The following is a 24,653-nucleotide window of genomic DNA, read 5'->3' on the forward strand; positions in this document are numbered from 1 at the left end:
GCAAAATATGGAGAAGGAGGCATTGCAGGTAAAGACGGTTATTGAGTCGGGATTTCGCCTTCACCCAGTGCATCCTGAATGCATTCCTTTTTTGTAATGCAATTGTAAAGTTGGATATTTTGCAGACATCATTTCCATATGCGATGTACTAGATTGGCTCGGTAATTCATTATTGGGACAACATTTTTATGTATAGATCCGACAAGTTCATCAATATGTTTGTTTCTCCTTGGGATTGTTCGGTTGGTGTCATAACATTTTGGGGTCCCATTGGCTCGCGATAAACCTGTGGGTGTTACAATTAACACAGAGGTTATGGAATATTAAAAGAAAAAAAAACAACTAAGAGGTTGCCAGTGGATAAAAAAGATTGCAGTCCTTACAGCAAGAAGTTAACAGGGCCTGGCGGGTCAATAGACTTAGGCTCTGAGATCCGCAATTTCTGCTGGGGAAGCTTAATTTTGTGTGTCAGATAATGCCCATGGGAAGGGTTTTGTGTGGATGTTTGGCGAACACCACATCAGAAGTAAAGGGCGGCCCATCATTACATTCGATTAGGCAGATTTGGAGGTGTGGATATTCTCTTTTGGACTGTTACATTCGGAAATAGGTATTGATTCCTAAATCATTTTGAGAATTTAGATTGCAAACTGGTTACATCTTGGGGGTTGGTGAGTACTTATAAGCACAGTAGTCTGTTAGTCAGTGGCTCAATGAGTGGGGGGAGGCTGAATTAGTAAGGAATTTGGTTTGCTTGAGGTTTTGCGATTGTCTCAGTGACGTTAGTAGACGAATAGTTTTATAACAATAAGGTTAGGTTTAATTGCGACAATTTAGGGGTTGTTCAAGCTATTAACAACTTAACAGCATCCTAGCCCCCCACCTACCCCTGGTAGTGATTTTGCTGTGCTATTCAGTGTCGCAAGCGTAGTCACTCAATGAGTGGATTGGCGTGGTGTATGTACAAGGGGAAAAACTCATTTGCAGATTCTCTCTGTTGCTTTCAGTGGGAGCGTTTTGAATTGTTAACTTTAGAATCAGTAGAGAAGGGGAGGATGTGCCCGCCACGGCTTTGGAGATTGGTCGTCAAACAGTGAATCATCTAATTCTCGCATCTTTGGCGCTGGGTACGTTAACAGTGTATGAGACTGCCTGGCGGAAATGGGAAGACAGGGTATTGGATACATGCTGATGGATGACAACAAGGTGGGAGCTTTACTACATTGGTTGGGAAATGGATCCACAGCAGGCTGGTCTGTAGCTAAGGTTAATCGCTTTATAGCGGCTTTGGCTTTTGTTTTGAAATTAGGGTGAAACCAGACGTGACAAAACAACTTTGGTAACAAACATGTGCTTCAGCGCCCATACACACTCAATATCTGCAAACCAATGCATAATGTTTTTTGTACTAACTGCATAATAATGCAAGGTTCTTGGTGCACGATTTGATCAAATCCATGTATGCCCATCTGCCACGACAAGGCGAACCTTGATGGATGGGTACTCTATGGGCACTTCTCTTTTGACTAAAAATCCTTCACATGAATGGAAAAGCTGGGTACCTGGCTTATATATTATCACTGAACTACCTTAGACAGATGGGAAATTGGAGTGCATGACAAAAGTGGCTATGCTCAACTGTTCTGCCTCCCCGTAACTGCAGCGCCACAGCTCTAGTCTTCTCTATGATGCTGTGTTTACAAGCTGTAGTCAGCCTATGCACAGGACATCACAGGCTGCTGCAGCCAATCACACGTCTCAGTGTTTGAGAATTCAGGTCTATGATTGGCTATAGAAGGATGTTACCCATATAAAGACTGACTGCAGCATCTAAACACAGATCTAGAATTAAGATGCAGCCCTTTAGTACCAGGGGCCTGGGAAAGGGTAGTGTAGACTAATTTATTGTTTTGGGCCAGAAAATGTTATAAAAAGATTTAACTCGGATGATTTCTTAATGCTAACAGGGGTGTAGTACACTGCAAATTCTATTATTTAGGTAGGACAACCATTCCAATAAAAAGAGAATGAACAAACTCACTAATCCAATAGCAATGGTACACTGCATCAACAGAATAGAGCGTCACACTTATTACCTGCAGCTCTCGTAGAGTACTGGATCTCCTTGAAGAGATATAGATGGAGCAGAGAGTCTTACTGGCAATGTTTCCAGGGAAATAATATGCATATTAGATCTCCCCACTAGAGAGACAGTTCTCTTCCTTCTAGAGGAGCTAAACTGTATATGACAACCAGCACAAACCTGACTTCAGAATGTACTACAAGAGCGACATCTTGTGGAGAAAAAAAGGGATTACTCCCTGATATTTTCTTGTCTATTAAGACATGTTATTAAGGATGTTATTTGACTTAGTGGAGATCACATCAATTATTTATTACTATTTATCTAGAAATAAGGAGAAGCAACATTGTATAAGAATAGCAGAATGGGCTCAGGCCTTAAAGACCTAAAATCCCTAATCATGTGTCAGAGTAATAGAAAAAGCTAATGTAGCATAGGCAGCACTTCAACTCAGTGAATAATGAAAAGCTTGGGTTCTTTGTTCAGCCATACATGCTTATGTACCCAAGTGTAGATATATAAACTCATATACATCGAACTAGTATGCACTAAAGGGAAAGTTCGACAATGCAGAAATCAAATGAAACCAAATCCTAGCCACCTATGATTGCCATTGGCTCACATATTTTTCCAATAATCCTGCCTTTTTACTAGACATTGGCCACTGCAGGTGGAAAGGCTTTTGGCCGCATTAAATTTAGAATTGGGGGAGCATACTCTAATACATAATACATACCTTCCAACATATGCAAACAAGTTTGCAAAAAAAATCAAGCCTTCCCCTGGGTTTATCAGGAATGCCTTCAAAAATTAAAGAAACTTTTTTTTTTTGCAAATTTGCATACTTACCATTGGCCTAATGACTTGTTTCACTTTATAATGTGGGAAAAAACAAAAAGCAACACATAGTTGGTATCATCACAAAAATCAAACCGATACATAGTTAAAGGGGTTGTCCCGCCAAAGCAAGTGGGGTTATACACTTCTGTATGGCCATATTAATGCACTTTGTAATGTACATCGTGCATTAATTATGAGCCATACAGACGTTATTCACTTACCTGTTCCGTTGCTGGCGTCCCCGTCTCCATGGTGCCGTCTAATTTCAGCGTCTAATCTCCCGATTAGACGCGTTTGCGCAGTCCGGTCTTCTCCCTTCTGAATGGGGCCGCTCGTGCCGGAGAGCTGCTCCTCGTAGCTCCGCCCCGTCACGTGTGCCGATTCCAGCCAATCAGGAGGCTGGAATCAGCAATGGAACGCACAGAGCCCACGGTGCACCATGGGAGAAGACCTGCGGTCCACCGTGGGTGAAGATCCCGGCGGCCATCTTAGCAAGGTAAGTAAGAAGTCGCCGCAGCGCGGGGATTCGGGTAAGTACTATCCGGTTGGTTTTTTTTACCCCTGCATCGGGTTTGTCTCGCGCCGAACGGGGGGCCTGTTGAAAAAAAAAAAACCCGTTTCGGCGCAGGACAACCCCTTTAAATTGATGAAAAATGAAAAGTTTCAACTCTCAATATGTGAAAGTCAGAATGCAGTGTTATTTTTGTGAAAAATTAGTCACAATTAGTATTTTTGTAATCAAACTGATCCACAGAAAAAAAGATTTTTTATTTATGCTGTAAGTTGAACTGTGCTAAACGTATAGAGTTTAAAAACAAAGTACACTGACTGAGAAAGATCATAAGTAGAGATGAGCGAATCTGCTCGTTTCGAGTATTTACTCGATCGAGCACCGCGATTTTCGAGTACTTCAGTACTCGGATGAAAAGATTCGGGGGGCGCCGGGGGGCGGGGGGAGGCGTGGCGGCACGGGGGGTAGCAGCGGGGAACAGGGGGGAGCCCTCTCTCTCTCCCTCTCCCCCTCCCCACTCCCCGCTGCAACCCCCCACTCACCCATGGCACCCCCCCGAATCTTTTCGCCCGAGTACGGAAGTACTCGAAAATCACGGTGCTCGGGCGAAAAAGGGGCGTGGCCGAGTAGGCTCGCTCATCTCTAATCATAAGTGATGGATGATTATGGGTCAGATACTGATATGAACTCTTTAGCAGCATTTACTGTGAACTGTAAAAATAGGATAATTACACTCATAATCACCTCTAGTACCAACAGCCTAAAAACAAGTCACCGATACATTATTTTTCACAGTCACTGGAAAAGAGTCTATGTTTAGGGACCGTCCAGAGATATTTTAATGGTGGGCAATTGTGCTTATATGTATGAATTGCACTGGACAGGTAATGGAAATTTTTTAGTCTGATGACTTCACATTGCACTTTGCCGGAAACAAGGAATTGAAGAGGAATGGAGTAGCCTTTATTACAAACAAGCAGACTACAAAGGCAGTAGAAAGTTTTAGAACAATCAGCGACCGTATTATTGCTATTTGTATATGTGGTAAGCAAGTGAACATCTCAGTCTTACAGGTTTATGCCCCAACGACTAATGCTGATGAGGAAACCATTTGGTGGGCGAATTGCTTCAATCATTAGGAGAGCTTTAAACTAGAACAATATGGGAAGGGAAGTGAAGGGCCAGGTAAAAATATACAACTATTTAATGCATTTGAGAACCTTGCTATTAGAAGTGGAAAGAAAGAACAAAGACAAAAATATCAGAAGGCAAGTAGAGGAGCAAGAGACACCGATCACAAACTAAAATGTTTTTACACAGAGCATGGGAAACAAACAAGGAGAAATGGAGCTCCTAACTCAAAAAGAGAAATATGATGTTAAAGGCATCCTGGGAACTTGGTGGAATGATACACAGGATTGGAATACAAGACTTGAAGGATGCAACTTATTTACAAGAAACAGACCTAAAAAAATGGGAGGATGTATTGTATTGTATGTTAGGAAAGCATTCATCTCCACAGAGATTCAAGCTTCAGAGCATGGTAGTTCTGTAGAAACTGTTTGGGTAAGAATGCAAGGAGACAACAACCGAAAAGGACACCATTGTAGGCATTTACTATAGGCTGCCTGGACAAGCAGAAAATATTGATGAATTCATCTACATCTGATGGCCAAACTCTCAAAAACACATGGCATAGTAATCATGGGAGATTTTAACTACCCAGACATTTGTTGGGAATCTCTCTCAGGTAAAAGAAATGGATCCAACAAATTCTTATCCACTCTTGCTGACAACTTTATCTTCCAAAAGGTCGAAGAGAAAACAAGAGGATCTGCTATCTTGGACCTAATTCTCACCAACAGGGAGGGAATGATTGAGGAAGTAAGGGTGGCTAGGACCTTAGGAGGCAGTGATCATGCTATCCTTGAATTTTGGATAAAAAGAGGAGGAAGACCTGAGAAAACTCAGACCTCAAGGTTGGATTTCAGAAAGGCAGATTTTAATGAACTCAGAAGGAGGGTAGGAAGGATCCAATGGCTGGATGTTCTTAAGGACAGAAATGTCCAAGAAGGTTGGGAAATATTGTGAAATGAGATTCTCAAAGCACAATCGTTAACAGTCCCTAAAAGAAGGAAAAATGGGAAGCATTTAAAGAGACCAGGATGTATAAACAAAGAACTTGCACACATGATAAAAAGGAAGAAAAATATATTTGTCAAATAGAAAGAGGGGGAATATCTAAAGAAGAATATGCGGTCTGCAGAAACTGTAGGGCAAGTGTCACAAAAGCTAAAGCTAATAATTACAGATGAGCGAGCACCAAAATGCTCGGGTGCTCGTTACTCGAGTCGAACTTCCCGTGATGCTTGAGGGTTCGTTTCGAGTAACGAACCCCATTGAAGTCAATGGGCGACTCGAGCATTTTCGTATAGGACCTATGCTCCGCTAAGGTTTTCATTTGTGAAAATCTGGGAAATTCAAGAAAGTGATGGGAACGACACAGAAACGGATAGGGTAGGTGAGGGGCTACATGTTGGGCTGCATCTCAAGTTCCCAGGTCCCACTATTAAGCCCCAATAGCGGCAAGAGTGCCCCCCCAACAATTTTTACTTCTAAAAGAACCCTCATTAGCAAGGCATACCTTAGCTAAGCACCACACTACCTCCAACAAAGCACAATCACTGCCTGCATGACACTCCGCTGCCACTTCTCCTGGGTAACATGCTGCCCAACCGCCCATTTCAGTAATAGTAGCAGTCAAGACAGGCCCCAGTAACAATTCCGAAGCAGCAGTATAGGGGGAGCACAGTATTAGTTCCATTTCAGTAGTAGTAGCAGTCAAGACAGGCCACAGTAACATTCCCGTTGCAGCAGTTTAGGGAGATAACAGTCTCTTTCACATTTCAGTAGTTGCAGTATAGACAAGGCCCCAGTTACATTTATGTGGCAAAAGTGTAGGCCAACCCCACACACCTTGCTGTACCATAAGTGAAGGCGAAGCCCATAAAAATTACTAGGATTACACTGTAGGCGAGGGCCCCAAAAAAATTGGTGTACAACAGTACTAATGTACCTCAGAAAAATTGCCCATGCCCAACCAAGAGGGCAGGTGAAACCCATTAATCGCTTTGGTTACTGTGGCTTAATTTGTAACTAGGCCTGGAGGCAGCCCAGTTAAAATAAAAATTGGTTCAGGTGCAAGTTTCAACGCTTTAATGAGAATTGAAACGTATAAACATTGTTTACAAAAGTAATATGACTGAGCCTTGTGGGCCTTAGAAAAATTGCCCGTTCGGCGTGATTACGTGAGGTTTCAGGAGGAGGAGCAGGAGGAGGAGGATGAATATAATACACAGATTGATGAAGCTAAAAGGTCCCCGTTTATTATGGTGATAGAGAACGATGCTTCCATCCGCAGGTGCAGCCTACGTATTGTTTAGGTACCGCTGATGTCCGCTGGTGGAGAAGAGAAGTCTGGGGAAATCCAAGCTTTGTTCATCTTTATGAGTGTAAGCCTGTCGGCATTGTCAGTTGACAGGCAGGTACGCTTATCCGTGATGATTCCCCCAGCCGCACTAAACACCCTCTCTAACAAGACGCTAGCCGCAGGGCAAGCAAGCATCTCCAGGGCATACAGCGCGAGTTCAGGCCACGTGTCCAGCTTTGACACCCAGTAGTTGTACGGAGCAGAGGCGTCACGGAGGACGGTCGTGCGATCGGCTACGTACTCCCTCACCATCGTTTTACAGTGCTCCCGCCGACTCAGCCTTGACTGGGGAGCGGTGACACAGTCTTGCTGGGGAGCCATAAAGCTGGCAAAGGCCTTGGAGAGTGTTCCCCTGCCTGCGCTGTACATGCTGCCTGATCTCCGCGCCTCCCCTGCTACATGGCCCTCAGAACTGCGCCTTCTGCCACTAGCGCTGTCAGATGGGAACTTTAGCATCAGTTTGTCCACCAGGGTCCTGTGGTATAGCATCACTCTCGAACCACTTTCCTCTTCGGGTATGATAGTGGAAAGGTTCTCCTTATACCGTGGGTCGAGCAGTGTGTACACCCAGTAATCCGTAGTGGCCAGAATGCGTCTTACGCGAGGATCACGAGAAAGGCATCCTAACATGAAGTCAGCCATGTGTCCCAGGGTACCTGTACGCAACACATGGCTGTCCTCACTAGGAAGATCACTTTCAGGATCCTCCTCCTCCTCCTCAGGCCATACAAGCTGAAAGGATGACAGGCAAGCAGCATTGGTACCCTCAGCAGTGGGCCCGCTGTCTCTTCCCCCTGCTCCTCCTCAGGCTCCTCCCCCTCCCCCTCCTCTTCTTCCTCCTCCTCAACGCGCTGAGATATAGACATGAGGGTGCTCTGACTATCCAGCGACATACTGCCTTCCCCCACCTCCGTTTCCGAGCGCAAAGCGTCTGCCTTTATGCTTTGCAGGGAACTTCTCAAGAGGCATAGCAGAGGAATGGTGACGCTAATGATTGCAACATCGCCGCTCACCATCTGGGTAGACTCCGCAAAGTTTCCAAGGACCTGGCAGATGTCTGCCAACCAAGCCCACTCTTCTGTAAAGAATTGAGGAGTCTGACTCCTACTATGCCGCCCATGTTGGAGTTGGTATTCCACTATAGCTCTACGCTGCTCATAGAGCCTGGCCAACATGTGGAGCGTAGAGTTCCACCGTGTGGGCACGTCGCACAGCAGTCAGTGCACTGGCAGATTTAACCAATGTTGCAGGGTCCGCAGGGTGGCAGCGTCTGTGTTAGACTTGCGGAACTGTGCGCTGACCCGGCGCACCTTGCCGAGCAGGTCTGACAAGTCTGGGTAGCTTTTCAGAAACCGCTGAACCACCAAATTAAAGACATGGGCCAGGCATGGCACGTGCGTGAGGCTGGCGAGCTGCAGAGCCGCCACCAGGTTACGGCCGTTGTCACACACGACCATGCCCGGTTGGAGGCTCAGCAGCAAAAGCTTGCGGTCGGTCTGCTCTGTCAGACCCTGCAGCAGTTCGTGGGCCGTGTGCCTCTTCTCTCCTAAGCTGAGTAGTTTCAGCACGGCCTGCTGACGCTTGCCCACCGCTGTGCTGCCACGCCGCGCGACACCGACTGCTGGCGACGTGCTGCTGCTGACACATCTTGATTGCGAGACAGAGGTTGCGTAGGAGGAGGAGGGTGGTTTAGTGGAGGAAGCATACACCGCCTCAGATACCAGCACCGAGCTGGGGCCCGCAATTCTGGGGGTGGGTAGGACATGAGCAGTCCCAGGCTCTGACTCTGTCCCAGCCTCCACTAAATTCACCCAATGTGCCGTCAGGGAAATATAGTGGCCCTGCCCACCTGTGCTTGTTCACGTGTCCATTGTTAAGTGGACCTTGGCAGTAACCGCATTGGTGAGGGAGCGTACAATGTTGTGGGAGACGTGGTCGTGCAGGGCTGGGACGGCACACCGGGAAAAGTAGTGGCGACTGGGAACCGAGTAGCGCGGGGCCACCACCGCCATCATGTTTTTGAAAACGTCCGTTTCCACAAGACTATACGGCAGCATCTCTAGGCTGATCAATTTGGCTATGTACACGTTTAACGCTTGAGCGTGCGGGTGCGTGGCGGCGTACTTGCGCTTGCGCTCAAACAGTTGCGCTATTGACGGCTGGACGCTGCGCTGAGAGACATTGCTGGATGGGGCCGAGGACAGCGGAGGTGAGGGTGTGGGTGCAGGCCGGGAGATGGTCGTGCCTGTGTCCTGAGAGGGGGGTTGGATCTCAGTGGCAGGTTGGGGCACAGGGGAGAGGCAGTGGTGCAAACCGGAGGCGCTGAACGGCCTTCATCCCACCTTGTGGGGTGCTTGGCCATCATATGTCTACGCATGCTGGTGGTGGTGGCTCCCCGGCTGATCTTGGCGCGACAAACCTTGCACACCACAGTTCGTCGGTAGTCTGCACTCTTAGTGAAAAACTGCCACACCTTTGAGCACCTCGACCTCTGCAGGGTGGCATGGCGCGAGGGGGCGCTTTGGGAAACAGTTGGCGGATTATTCGGTCTGGCCCTGCCTCTACCCCTGGCCATCACACTGCCTTTTCCAACCTGCCCTGCTGCTGCACTTGCCTCCCCCTCTGAAGACCTGTCCTCAGTAGGCTTAGCAAACCAGGTGGGGTCAGTCACCTCATCGTCCTGCTGCTCTTCCTCCGAATCCTCTGTGCGCTCCTCCCTCGGACTTACTCACTTACTACTAACTCACTGATAGACAACTGTGTCTCATCGTCATCGTCCTCCTCCACCACTGAAAGCTCTTGAGACAGTTGCCGGAAGTCGCCAGTCTCCTCACCCGGATCCCGGGAACTTTCCAAAGGTTGGGCATCGATCATGAGAAACTCCTCAGGTGATAGAGGATCCATTTTTTCGCACTCAAGGCTGGGACCCGAGAACAGTTACTGGGAGCCTGCCTGCTCTTCTGAATGTGTCATTTGCTTGGAGGGAGGAGGCTGGGAGAAAGGAGGAGCAGCAGCGAGAGGATTCAGGGATGCAGCAGTGGACGGCGTAGAAGACTGGGTGGTGACGGTGGATAGTTTGCTGGATGCATTTTCTGCCATCCACGACAGGACCTGCTCACACTGATCAGTTTCTAATAAAGGTCTACCGCGTGGACCCATTAATTGTGAGATGAATCTGGGGACCCCAGAAACTTGCCTCTCTCCTAATCCCGCAGCAGTCGGCTGCGATACACCTGGACCAGGAGCTCGGCTTGTGCCCAGACCCTGACTTGGGCCTCCGCGTCCTCGCCCGCGTCCACGTCCACGTCCTCTAGGCCTACCCCTACCCCTCAGCATGGTGTATTACGAGTAGAGCAGAAACAGAACGCTGTAATTAAATGTGCCGCTTATTGGCCTGTGGTTGGAGGCTGACTTCGCTTACGGAACGCACAGCAGAGCCAGGAAACAATTATGCGCAAGCCTGTAGTCCGACCTAGGTGCGTATGACTGAGCTACTGGAATTCACAGCGCAGAAGCAGTCAAGTGGCCAAAGGCCAGTGGTAGGCCTTAAGTATTTTGCTTCAATTTTTTAAAATGGTGAGGTGAAAAATCAGACAGGCACCGTATGCAGCATATATATGTTTACTGTTTTCCTCTGGCGGGATGATGGCGATCATGTAACGGACACAGCAGAGCCAGGAAACAATTATGCGCAAGCCTGCTGTAATGCTTAGCTGGGTAATAATGAGCGACTACTACCCCCAGCAGACACGCAGTAAACTGTACACGGTCACAGGCTTGGCTGGGTAATAATGAGCGACTACTACCCCCAGCACACGCGCAGTAAACTGAAGACGGTCACAGGCAGCCCAAATATAGTATTTTTTTCCAATTTTTGGGAAAAAGCCCACTGCCTATATAGCCTGTATATGGATTTCCCTTTTGGAGGTTGATTGTGGTTATTGAAAGCACAGTGCAGCCAGAAAAAAATTATGCGCAAGGCTGCAGTAACAGCTAGCTGGGTAATAGTGAGCGACTACTACCCCCAGCAGACACGCAGTAAACTGAACACGGTCACAGGCAGCCCAAAGATTTTTTTTTCCAATTTTTTTTAAAAAGCCCACTGCCTATATAGCCAGTATATCTCTTTCCCTGTACCACTGTCCCTGCCTCAGCCGTACTGCCCCTATACTCAGTAAAATGACTGCAGACTGAGGACGCTATGGTCTGCACGCCCGATATACAAAAAAAAAAGTACTACACATGGTCAGATGTGGCCCTAAGAAGGACCGTTGGGGTTCTTGAAGATGAAGATAACAGCCTAACACTCTCCCTATAGCAGCTACAGCAGGACGGCACTTTCCCTAATGTCTCTCAGCGTGCATCTGTGGCGAGCCGCGGCCGGCCTCAGTTTATATACTCGGGTGTCACCTGATCTCCCCAGCCACTCACTGCAGGGAGGTGGGATAGGGCTGGAACTTCACAGGAGGAAGTTGTAATGCCTTCCCTGTGTTTCTATTGGCCAGAAAATGGCGCAAACTTTTCTGGGAAGAAAATGGAAGTGACTCGAACACCGCGTGGTGCTCGTCTCGAGTAACGAGCATTTCGAGTACCCTAATACTCGAACGAGCATCAAGCTCGGACGAGTACGCTCGCTCATCTCTACTAATAATGCATTGAGGCTTGCAACAGAGGCCAAAAGCAATAGAAAAAGGATTTGGGGGGTATGTCAAAAGCCAATGAAAACTCAGAGATGCTATTGGATGCTTACAGGATGAAAATGTTGAATTGGTTAAGAATTATGCTGAGAAGGTTGGAATTTTAAATTCCGATTTTTTTTTAAATCAGTTTTCTCTCACAAAGTAGATGTAACATCAACTGATCTTCCCTGTGCTATTGGGGGAATAAAATAATGCAGGCTATCTATAAGCCAAAAGATGGTGAGGGAACACATAGCTAACTTAAATGAATTCAAGTCTTAAGGTACAGCTGAATTGCATCCTAGGATACTAAAGGAAGCAGCAGGGGTAATTGCTGAACTACTCGCCATAATCTTTGAAAATTCCTGAAGAACAGGAGAAGTCCCAGAAGATTGGAAAGGGGCAAATGTTATCCTTGTCTTCATGTTAAGTTAATTCACAACTGTCTGAGTGGTCGTACTCAAAGAGTGATCATAAATGGCTGCACATCCATGTGGAAGAATGGATCAAGTGGGGTACTACAAGGCTCTGTCCTAGGCCCAATGTTGTTCAACATTTTTATAAATGATCCGGAGGAAGGAATTGATAAGAAACTGATCAAATTTGCAGAAAACACACAGCAAAGAATAGCTAACACTAGGGAAGAGAGAGAGAGTATTCAAAAAGGTCTAGAAAAAGCTTGAACAATGAGTGGTGACTAACAGAATGGTATTTTTCAAGGAGAAATGCTAAGTCCTACAAATGGGCAAAAAAAATGAAAAAAAGACATACAGAATGGGAGGAATTAGTAGCACATGTGAAAACAACTTAGGTATACTAATAGATCATAGACTGAACATGAGTCTACAGTGTAATGCAGCAGCCAAAAATGCAAACACAATTCTGGAATGCATTAAAAGGAGCATAGAGTCTAGATCATGTGAGGTAATTACCCCCCTCTACTCTTCCTTAGTCAGACCTCATCTGGAATACTGTGTCTAGTTTTGGGCACCCCACTTTAAAAAAGACATACACAAACTGGAGCAAGTTCAGAGAAGAGTTACCAAGGGGGTGAACGGTCTGCAAATCATGTCCTATGAGGAACGGTTAAAGGATCTGGGAATGGTCAGCTTGCAAAAAAGAAGGCTGAGAGGAGACTTAATAGCAGTCTACAAATATCTGAAGGGCTGTCACACCGCAGAGGGATCAGTCCTCTTCTCATTGGCACAAGGAAAGACTAGGGATAAAGCTGAAAGGGAGGAGACACAAATTGGATATTAGAAAGAACTCTCTGACAGTGAGGGTGATCAATGAGTGGAACAGATTACCACATGAGGTAGAGAGTTCTCCTTCAATGGTAGTTTTCAAAAAAAGGCCGGACAAATATATGTCTGGGATGATTTAGTGAATCCTGCACTGAGCAGGGGGTTGAACTTGATGACCCTGGAGGTCCCTTTCAACTCTACCATTCTATGATTCTATGAAGATTTTTATGCCAACATCCACAAAACTCTAAACAAAGTGCCAAAGAAGGACATTATGTACATTAAGGGCAACTTCAATTCCAAAGCCACCAGCCAGAAACAAACATCTCGGGAAGATTTGGGCTTGGTGAAAGAAAGAATCCAATGATCACCTGATACAATTTTCCCAAGAAAATAAGTTCAGGATAGCAAACACATGGTTTATATAACCCAAATGCAAACTGTACATATGGACATCTCCCTGTGAGAGATGGGGTTACCACTAGGGGCGCCAGGGTCTGGTTGGTGCGGGCTGCTCGTCCTGGCGTGGCTGGGGCCCGGGCTGGTGGTTCTGTCCAGGGTTCCCTCACTCTGGTGGTTGGTCGCGGTGGCCGGTGGTGCGTCCCGCATCCTGCTTGGGCATGCCAGTCCGCTGGTTGACCGCGCTGTGCTCAGGTGGGTGCGCGCCACCGAGGGGAGGTGGCTTTATGACTCCCTCCAGTCATCATGTGATTTATCCCCACTCTTCTGGGCGGTGAGGTCTGCATATAAACCCTGCTGGCTCAGACTCCAGTTCCAGTGTTTGTTTTGACTTGTCTGACTACACCTGCAATCATTGACCTGACTATAGTGTGTATGACCTCTGCTTGCATTTGACTCTACTTCTGCTTTTGCCCTCCTGTACTCCGCTTGTAACTTTTTGGTTTGACCCTGCCTTTTTTCTAGACTACTTTCTGGTCGTTGTCCTAGTCAGCTCACGGTTCCCACCTGTCGGTCTCCCAGTCCCTCCTTCTTGGGGTCCCTGACACTAGTGCAGCGCAGGGACCATTGCCCAGTTGTCGCCCTGAGGCCTAGCCCAGAGGGGCAAGTAGGTAGGGATACGGGAGAGGGCTGGCGTAGGGATCCCCTCTCCATCTGCCCCTGCCGGCCGTAGCACTCCCAATGACCTCCATCGAAATCAGATTGATTACATTCTGTGTAATAAGGACCTTCATCAGTGCTGAAGTTCAGTCATTGCAATAAAAACCTTTCCTAGTGCTGACTAAGGCACTAACCATGAACTCCTTGCAGCTAAGATCAGGATCTCATTCAGTAGCATTAAGAAAGGTGCTCCATTGAGAAAATTTGACACCTCTAAAATCCCCCAATCATACACTATTAGGTAGCAAACCGATTTGAACTACTTGACACATCATAAATGTATACATTGGAACTATGGCACAATATAATGTCCACAGTTATGGAAACAGCCAGTAAACATTTCATCTATAAGAAGCAGAAAAAAGGACGCTATTGGTTGTCCGAGCAAACTCTCAGAACAGCTGACAAAAGAAGAGCAGCAAAGGTGTCTGGAAACAAAGACGAAGTTCGGCAACTAAATGCCAATTTTCAGCAAGTGGCAAGGAAAGACAAGGAAATGGACTGAATGAGCATTGCAAATAACTCGAAGCAGAAGACATGAAAGGCCATATAATCTTTCTTGGCAAGCAACAGCACAATTAAAGTCAAAAATGGGAAGGAACTGAATGACCAACAGAGTATCAAGGATAGCTGGAGGGAATACTCAGAGGAAATATATGCCTGCAACCACATGCCTGGACCATTGCATGAGGTGGAGCCTGTGGACTTGGAGCCCTCCATTATGGAGTCAGAAGTGGTTATGGCAATTAAACAACTAGCCAAAAATAAAGCACCAGGCATAGATAACATACCAGCAAAGCTATTGCTGGCAGTACCAGTGAAAACCATCACAGCGCTGTGCCAGGCAATATAGGCATCCACAATGGCCATAGGACTGGAAAAGATCTGCCTTCATTCCTCTACCCAGAATTGCTCCCACTACCGAACAATAGCTCTCATTCTGCATGCAAGCAAAATCCTTCTCAAAGTGATACAGGAAAGACTGAGATCAGTAGTTGATGCAGCACTCCCTGTCGTGCAGGTAGGATTCTGGTGAGGGCGCGGCACCCGCGAACATATGGTAAACCTGCGATGGACCATGAAAAAAAAGCCAAAAGAATATCTACATGTGCTTCATCGACTACATGAAGGCCTTTGACTGAGTCAACCATAACAAGCGCTGCGGAATATGTTGGCGCTATACAAATAACGATTATTATTTTTATTATTACAAGCTATGGCAGGCCCTAGGAGAGCCGGGCATATTGGCACATTTATTCAAGCTAATAAAATCACTTTATACCAATCAAGAAGCCACTGTGAGATCACAGTATGGGGACACAGATTGCTTTGGGGTCGGCAAAGGCATCTGCCAGTGCTGCATCCTCTCACCCATCTTGTTTGACCTATATGAGGAAGTGATCATGCATAAAATGGACCTAGATGAAGTGGAAATCGGAGTGAAAATAGGTGGAAGAAACTTTAACAATCTCCTGATGCAGCAGATATGTAAGATTAAAACTGAAAGTGAAAACATGGGCCTCTACCTGAATTTAAAGAAGACAAAATTTATGACAACTGCAAAAAATGGCCACATTCAAATAAACCAACACCAAGGCCGTAGAATGCTTGCGAGACTTACTTATTGGCTCAAAAATTGATCAGGCTGGAATATCTATGCCAGAGATAAAACTTAGGATAGTATTGGCGTGAAGCACAATGCTAAACATGGACAAAATCTGAAAAAGTAGGAATATCGGCATAGCAACTAAATGCAGGATAGTGCAAACCACTGATTTATCAATAGCCATGTATGGATGTGAAAGCTGGATTGCAAAAAAAGGCTGATAGAAGGAGGATTGATACGTTTGAGCTGTGGTGCTCGCAAAAGCTGCTGTGTTTACCCTGGGCAAGAGTAACAGAGAAATCCTGAATCATATAAGACCCAATATTTTACTGGAGGACACGATGATCAGGCTCACAGATTTTAGCCATGTTATGCGAACAGAGTCTATAGAAAAATCTATAATGCTTGGACAGATCAGTGGCAAAAGAAGACCCGGCCACCACAGGATACAATGGCTGATACTGTCAAAGCTGATACTGGCATGGATATCAACCAAGTGAAAGAGTGCAAAACTGAAAAACATGGAGGGAGCTCGGCTTTGGGTCGCAAATGACTAAATGGCTAACAGCAGCAACAACAGCAGCTTCCTCCTAGAACAAATAAGGGAGATGGAATAACTCCTCCACAGTGCCACCTATTGAAAGGCAGCATTCCTTCAAGTCAAAGGCCGACTTTTTATACAAGTATAAAAGTCGGCCTTTGACTTGAAGGAATGCTGCCTTTCAATAGGTGGCACTGTGGAGGAGTTATTCCATCTCCCTTATTTGCATATTACCCAGAGGAGCGTGCGTGGCCATTTGAGTCTCCTCATTTAGTTTATAGTATATAGTTGCTCTCCCTAAGGAGAAAAGAGTGTTTCTGACCTCCTAGAACAGAAACTGGTTACTACATCTCTGTAACATAATCCTCAACTGTCAGCTGTTTACTGCTGCATTCTAGAAGTCACATCACACATCGTAACCACAGAATTTCCATGTCCCCAGTATTTCCATACAGTCTCTGGGGTCTCCTGGAACCTCCTCCGTCACTCTCTATATAGATCTCAGTGTACAGTCTCATCTTATAGTTTGTATCTGACAGTCCAGAAACACCAAGATGGTTTCTCGCAGTTATCTGCTGGCTGTGATCTTCATTTCTATTCAGGGTGAGAGATTAGGATCATTCCATGATTGTGTGTAGAGAAATCTATATGGTGGGATCAATCATCAGATCAGGATTTGTAGGAATAGATCCGCCATTTATCACTAATGACTATGTCTCTTCTAATCCTCAGGATCCTGTGGAGAGATTACAGTGACTGTATCTCCAGATTATATCTCTGTGTCCCCCGGAGATACAGTCACCATGTCATGTACATCAAGTGAAGATATAAGCTCCTTACACTGGTACCAACAGAAAGCGGGTAAATCTCCAAAACTTCTTATCACAGAAGCATATTACAGACTCGCAGGAATCCCAGAGAGGTTCAGTGGATCTGGGGAAGGAACAGATTTCACTCTTACAATCACAGGAGTGACAGCAGATGATGCAGGATATTATTTCTGTCAGCAGGATTATGAGTTCCCTCTCACACAGTGATACAGAGCCGTACAAAAACCTCCTTCCTCATTCACCATTATGTTACTATAATTCACAGTTAAAAAAGAAACTGATGGGGCGTTCAGTGGTTTGGGGTTTTGTTCACATCTGTGTTTTTAATCTCTATTTTAATAGAAACAATAATTTACAGGGTTATTTGGGTTCAGCCATAGTGACAGAAAAAAACCAGCACTGCAAGTGAATATGTGATGTAATCTGCAGCGGAGGTTCTTACACAGATGAGAAGAGTTTTATATTCTGTCTTGTCTTCCTGTATAAATAGCTTTTTACTGCTGTTCCTGCTAGGTTAGGCGCCCACCAGCTGTAATGATAGTGGTGCTTGGGAGACTCAGCTGCAACTCTCATTGGGCAGAACACATACATGTGCTGTGCAACATACGTGGATTCTTTACATTGACTTGCATTGGCATGTCATATTTCTTATGCACGATATGAAAAGAAATAGAAAATGCCATGAGGTTCATGTGGATCCGAGTCTGATAGAGCTATAAGGGGGCCGTTTGTTGTTCGTGAGTTATATATAAGTGTAATACTTACCACTAGAGATGAGCGAGCACCAAAATGCTCGGGTGCTCATTGCTCGAGTCGAACTTTTCATAATACTCGAGAGCTCGTTTTGAGTAACGAACCCCATTGAAGTCAATGGAGGACTCGAGCATTTTTGTATGGGACCGATGCTCCGCATAGCTGTTGACTTGTCAAACACATAAAATGGATAGGGAACGGCAGGGGCAGCATGCATGGCTGCATCTGACGCTCCCAGGTCCCACTATTAAGCCAAAAGTGTCACCCCCCTAACAATTTACTTCGGACAAACCCTCATTAGCAAGGCACACGCGCTGGCACATCTTAGCTAAGCACCACACTACCTGCAACCAAGGACCATCACTGCCTGCGGGTAACACTGCTGTCTCTTCTCCTGGGTTACATGCTAGCATTGCTGTCCAACCCCCACCCCACCCGCGCACGACCCTGCGTCCACAGCGCACAGAAAATTTTCCCTGCGCAGTGTTCAGCTGCCCTCATGCCACACGCTCGCTTCATAGCCACACCACCTTCATGTCTATTTATAAGTGCACACTGGATGAGGAGGAACCGGAGGCACACACTGCAGAGGGTTGGCAGGGCAAGGCAGCGACCCTCTTTGAAAGCTTGGGCGATAGTCCACAATGCTGTTGAGAATGGATGATAGATTGACGTACAATCATCAGTCCAATCCTGTGCCACCTCTGTCACAAAAGTGTCAGGAGCCGGAAACGTCGGCATAAAGGGGACTCAGGTGCCAGCACTTTTACACATCTCCACAATGCAGCAATACTCTGTGTGGGAAGCACGTGAGCAGGCCCAGGGTCAGGCTCGGTCCCAGCCTCTACCTTGTGTGACCAAAGGTGTCGCGAGTTACATAGCAATGGGAAATCCATGTGTCCCCACTAGAGATGAGCGAACATACTCATTTCGAGTAATTACTCGATTGAGCACCGCGATTTTCGAGTACTTCAGTACTCTGGTGAAAAGATTCGGGGGGCGCCGGGGGGCGGGGGGAGGCGTGGTGGCGCGGTGGGAAGCAGCGGGGAACAGGGGGGAGCCCTCTCTCTCTCCCTCTCCCCCCCACTCCCCGCTGCAACCCCCCACTCACCCACGGCGCCCGCCGAATCTTTTCGCCCGAGTACGGAAGTACTCAAAAATCGCGGTACTCAGGCGAAAAAGGGGCGTGGCCGAGTACGCTCGCTCATCTCTAGTCCCCACACAATTCATTCTTTGTAGGTGTCAGATAGCTCAACACTGCAATGGGAAGTCTTTGAGTTCCTTGGGCTCACCTATGGCAGAGTTTCACCCCGCCAAGGACCTCGGCCCACATTTCTACCCTAGTCAGTCAGTGTATTTGTGCCAGATAGGTAAAACACCGCAATGGGAAGTCTTTGTGCACCTGCAGCATAGGCGAGCCCAAGTAACTTAAAGATGGTATTACACATAAAGAAATCCGAGCGCCCAAACATGGTAGAGTTTCACCCTCCCAAGGACTTCGGCCCACATTTCTACCCTAGTCAGTCACTGTGTTTGTGCCAGACAGGTAAAACACCTGTTAAAGAATTTTTAAAGAAGTACACCTAAATCAGGTAAAATCAATAAGTAAGAGTCACAAGTGACTTAGCCGTTAACCAAACACTCAGACAAGAGATCTGAATCCAGCTAATGGTAATGGGCTCCGGAAATCCAGCCACCCAACACCGTACTTTTATTAGGAGAAAAGAAAAGGCCTAACCGTCATATAGATATGGGAAGGATTATACAAATGACACATATGCAAGATATAAGGTTATATACATTTTTGGCTAAAAGATGATTTTCTCAGGCTCAAGATATCATATTTGGCGTAAACAAATTGGAATTTGCAGATGTCGTGTAAACAACACAATTAAAGGATAACCCCTACACACTCAGCAATTCTTGCAACATTCTGATACCATTTCTAAGATAATTTGGAAAATAATTGTGTCTCCATAGTCCGCGAAAGTACAAGATTTCTCAAGTTTGTACATGGTTCATACCCAGGCCATCGTGTTCTTTCTGAATGCCTTAAAGGGATCATCAGAATGAACCAAGATCTATGAACCAAACTAAATTTCTCTCACACACTGCATTGGGAAGTCATTGTGCAACCGCAGCATAGGCGAGCCCAAGTAACTTAAGATTGTATTACACAAAAAGAAATCAGAGCGCCCAAACATGGCAGAGTTTCACCCCGCCAAGGACCTCGGCCCACATTTCTACCCTAGTCAGTCAGTGTATTTGTGCCAGACAGGCAAAACACCGCATTGGGAAGTCTTTGTGCAACCGCAGCATAGGCGGACCGCAGTAACATTTCTGTAGCAAAAGAATAGGCAGACCCAAGTAACATTTCTGTAGCAAAAGTATAGGTGAACCCCAGTAACATTTCTGTAGCAAAAGTATAGGCGGACCCCAGTAACATTTCAGTAGCAGGAGTATAGTCGAACCCCTCAAACCATTCAGTTGAAACTGCATAGGCGGACCCCAATAACATTTCTGTCGCAAGAGTATAGGTAGACCCCAGTAACATTTCTGTAGCAAAAGTATAGGCGGACTCCAGTAACATTTCTGTAGCAAAAGTATAGGTGAACCCCAGTAACATTTCTGTAGCAAAAGTATAGGCGGACCCCAGTAACATTTCAGTAGCAGGAGTATAGTCGAACCCCTCAAACCATTCAGTTGAAACTGCATAGGCGGACCCCAGTAACATTTCTGTAGCAAGAGTATTGGTGGATCTCAGTAACATTTCTGTAGCAAAAGTATAGGCAGATCCCTGTAACATTTCTTTAGCAAGAGTGTAGGCGAACCCCTGAAACATTGGTGTACCAAGAGTATAGGCGAACCCCTTAATAAAATTTGGTTACCAAGAGTGTAGGCGAAGGCCGGAAAAATTAGTTATATAACAGTGCAGGTGAGGGCGAGAAAAATTGGTGTACCAAGAGTACAAGTGCACCCCTGAAAAATTGCTCAACCGTGAGGGCAGGTGAAACCCATAAACATTTTATAAAGATACAGCTCGCTGTTGCTTAATTTGTAACAGAGCCTGGAGGCAGCCCTGTGAAAAATATTGGTGTCTGTTAAAGTATCAATACTTTTGAAACGTTGAAAAATTGTAAAAAACTATTAAACAGAGCCTTTTGGGCCGTATAAAAATTGGCAGTTCAGCGTGATGACATGCTGTTTTAGGAGGAGTAGTAGGAGAAGGAGTAATAATATCCGAGAGTGATTGACAAAGCTAATTCCCCCTTTTTGTGGTGATAGAGGATGCATTTTCTCCCGTTGCAGCGAAAATAATCATTAGGATCTGCTTTCTGCCAGTGGAGAAGAAAAGTCTGGGGAAATCCAACCTTTGTTCATCTTTATGAGTGTAAGCATGTCGGCACTGGCAGTTGACAGGCGGATACGCTTATCCGTGATGATTCCCACAGCTGCACTAAACACCCTCTCTGTCAAGACGCTAGCGGCAGGGAAGGCCAGCACCTCCAGAGCGTACAGCGCAAGTTTGTGCCATGTGTCCAGCTTTGAAACCCAATAGTTCTATGGAGCAGAGGCATCACGAAGGATGATGGTACGATCGGCTACGTACTCCCTCATCATCTTTTTATAGTACTCCCTCCGACTCAGCCTTGACTGGGGAGTGGTGACACAGTCTTGCTGGGGAGCCATAAAGTCTGCAAAGTCCTTGGAGAGTGTTCCCCTACCTGCGCTGGACATGCTGCATGATCCCCACTCCTACCCTGCTACTTGGCCCTCTGAACTGCACCTTCTGCCACAAGCGCTGTCAGATGGGAACTTTAGCATCACTTTTTCCACCAGGGCCCTGTGGTATTGCATCACTCTTGTACCCCTTTCCTCTTCAGGTATGAGAGTGGAAAGGTTCTCCTTATACCGAGGGTCAAGAAGGGTGTACACCCAGTAATCCGTGTTGGCCAGAATGCGTCTAACACGAGGGTCACGAGAAAGGCATCCTAACATGAAGTCAGCCATGTGTCCCAGGGTACCTGTACGCAACACATCGCTATTCTCACTAGGAAGATGACTTTCAGGATGCTCCCCCTCTTCAGCCCATACACGCTGAACAGATGAGAGGCAAGCAGCATATAGACATGAGGGTGGTCTGGTTATCAAGCGACATACTGTCATCCCCTGTCTCCTGTTCCAACCGCAAGCGTTGGCCTTTATGCTTAGCAGCGAACTTCTCAGCAGGCAAAGCAGCGGGATGGTAAGGCTAATGATTGCGGCATCACTGCTCACCATCTGGGTAGACTCCTCAAAATTTCCAAGGACCTGGCAGATATCTGCCATCCATGCCCACTCCTCAGTAAAGAATTGCAGAGGCTAACTACCACTCCGCTGCCCATGTTGAAGCTGTTATTCCACTATTGCTCTACGCTGCTCATACAGCCTGGCCAACATGTGCAGCGTAGAATTCCACCGTGTGGGCACGTTGCACAGCAGTCGGTGCTCTGGCAGCTGAAACCGGCGTTGCAGGGTCCTCGGGGTGGCAGCGTCCATGGTGGACTTGTGGAAATGTGCGCAGATGTGGCGCACCTTGCCGAGCAGGTCAAACAAGTGGGGGTAGTTTTTCAAAAACCGCTGAACCACCAGATTGAAGACATGGGCCAGGTATGTTACGTGTGTAAGGCTGCCGAGCTGGAGAGCCGCCACCAGGTTACGGCTGTTGTCACACGTGACCATGCCTGGTTGGAAGCTCAGCGGCGAAAGCCAGAGGTCGGTCTGCTTTGTCAGACCCTGCAGAAGCTCAGGGGCCGTGTACCTCGTCACCTAAGCTGATTAGTTTCAGCACGGCTTGCTGACACTTGCCAACCGACGTGCTGCCGCACCGTGCATACCGACTGCTGGCGACGTGCTCACACTTCTTAATTGAGAGGTAGAGGTGGCAGAGGAGGAAGAGGGGGAGGGTTTGGAAGAGGTGGCATAAAACGGGGCAGATACCAGCACCGAGGTAGGACCCGCTATTCTGGGCGTGGGTAAGACGTGAGCGGTCCCAGGCTCTGACTTGGTCCCAGCCTCCACCAAGTTCACCCAATGTGCCGTCAGGGAGATATAGTGGCCCTGCCCGCCAGTACTTTTCCACGTGTCCGTGGTTAAGTGGACCTTCCCAGCAACCGCGTTGGTGAGGGCACGATTTATGTTGCGGGAGACGTGCTGGTGTAGGGCTGGGACTGCACACCGGGAAAAATAGTGGCGACTGGGGACCGAGTAGCGTGGGACCGCTGCCGCCATTATGTTTTTGGAAGCCTCTGTTTCCACAAGCCTGTACGGCAGCATCTCCAGGCTGATTAATTTGGCAATGTGCATGTTTAAAGTTTGTGCGTGCGGGTGGGTGGCGGCGTATTTCTGCTTTCGCTCCAATGCTTGTGTTAGTAACAGCTGAACTCTGCGCTGAGAGACATTGCTGGATGGAGTGGAGGACGGTGGAGGTGAGGGTGTGGGTGCAGGCCGAGAGGCACTCGTGCCTGTGTCCTGGGAGGGGGATTGGATCTGTGTGGCAGGTTGGGGCACAGGGGAAGTGGCAGTGGTGTGGCCTGGAGGCGGTGAATGGCCTTCGTCCCACCTTGTGGGGTGCTTGTCCATCATATGCCTGCGCATGCTGGTGGTGGTGAGGCTGGTAGTGGTGGCTCTCCGGCTGATTTTGGCGCGACAAAGCTTGCACACCACTGTTCGTTGGTCGTCCGCGCTCTCACTAAAAAACATCCACACCTTTGAACACCGAGCTCTCTGCACAGAGGCTTGCCACGAGGGGATGCTTTGGGAAACAGTTGGGGGATTCTTCGCTCTGGCCCTGCCTCTACCCCTGTCCACTCCACTGCCTCTTCCAACCCGTCCTGCTGCTGCACTTGCCTCCCCCTCTGAAGCCCTATCCTCAGTAGGCTTAGCAAATCAGGTGGGGTCAGTCACCTCAACGTCCAGCTGCTCTTCCTCTGAATCCTATGTGCACTCCTCCCTCGGACTTACTGCCCTTACTACTACCTCACTGACAGACAACTGTGTCTCATCATCCTCATCCACAAAAAGGCTCTTGAGATTGTTGCCGTAAGTCCCCAGCCTCATCACCCGGACTTTGGTCATGACAAACTCCTCAGGTGAGAGAGGAACCGTTTTTTTCCACTCATGGCAGGGACCCGAGAACAGTTCCTGGGAGTCTGCCTGGTCAGAATATGTAATTTTCATGGAGTGAGGAGACGGGGAAGAATGAGGAGCAGCAGCCAGAGGATTCAGAGTTGTAGTCCCTAGACTGGGAGTAGTGGACTGCGTAGAAGACTGAGCGGTCGATACATCGCCGGAGGCGTTTTCTGCCATCCACGACAGGACCTGCTCGCACTGCTCTGTGTGTAATAAAGATCTACCACACGGAACTGTAAATTGTGATATGAAGCTGGGGAGCCCATAAAAATTGCCTCTCTCCTAATCCCGCAGCAGCCGGCTGTGATTCACCATGCCCAGAAACTCAGCCTGTGCCCACACCCTCCTTGGACGTCCGTGTCTTCGACCCTTACCCCTACTCCTCATCATGGCGGATTAAGAATATAGCAGGGCCCAAATAAATTACCCCACTGTACAGCACTGACAACTGTGGCTTAATTCACCGCATACAGAGACTTGTAGATAGCAGAGGCTCTATGCTGTGACTAGAAAAAAATTAACCCGCTGTCTTGCCCTGATACCTAGGGGTAATTTACCGTTCGCAGAGACTTGTAGATATTAGAGGCTGTGTGGAGTGGGAGAAGACTAAAGCCAGTAGATAGTGCTGGTAACTGCGGCTATCTCAACCCCACCAAGGAAAGGGTATTGTGAGACGCTCTGCAAAGCGGCAGAGCTGAAATACTTTGCAGTGGCCCAGGAAATATTACAGTACTGTTTAGCTGTGAGACCTCTGTCTAATGCACTGCAGATACAGAACGGTATAAC

This window comes from Eleutherodactylus coqui, chromosome 7, assembly GCF_035609145.1.
Source record: "Eleutherodactylus coqui strain aEleCoq1 chromosome 7, aEleCoq1.hap1, whole genome shotgun sequence".
Lineage (NCBI taxonomy): Eukaryota > Metazoa > Chordata > Amphibia > Anura > Eleutherodactylidae > Eleutherodactylus > Eleutherodactylus coqui.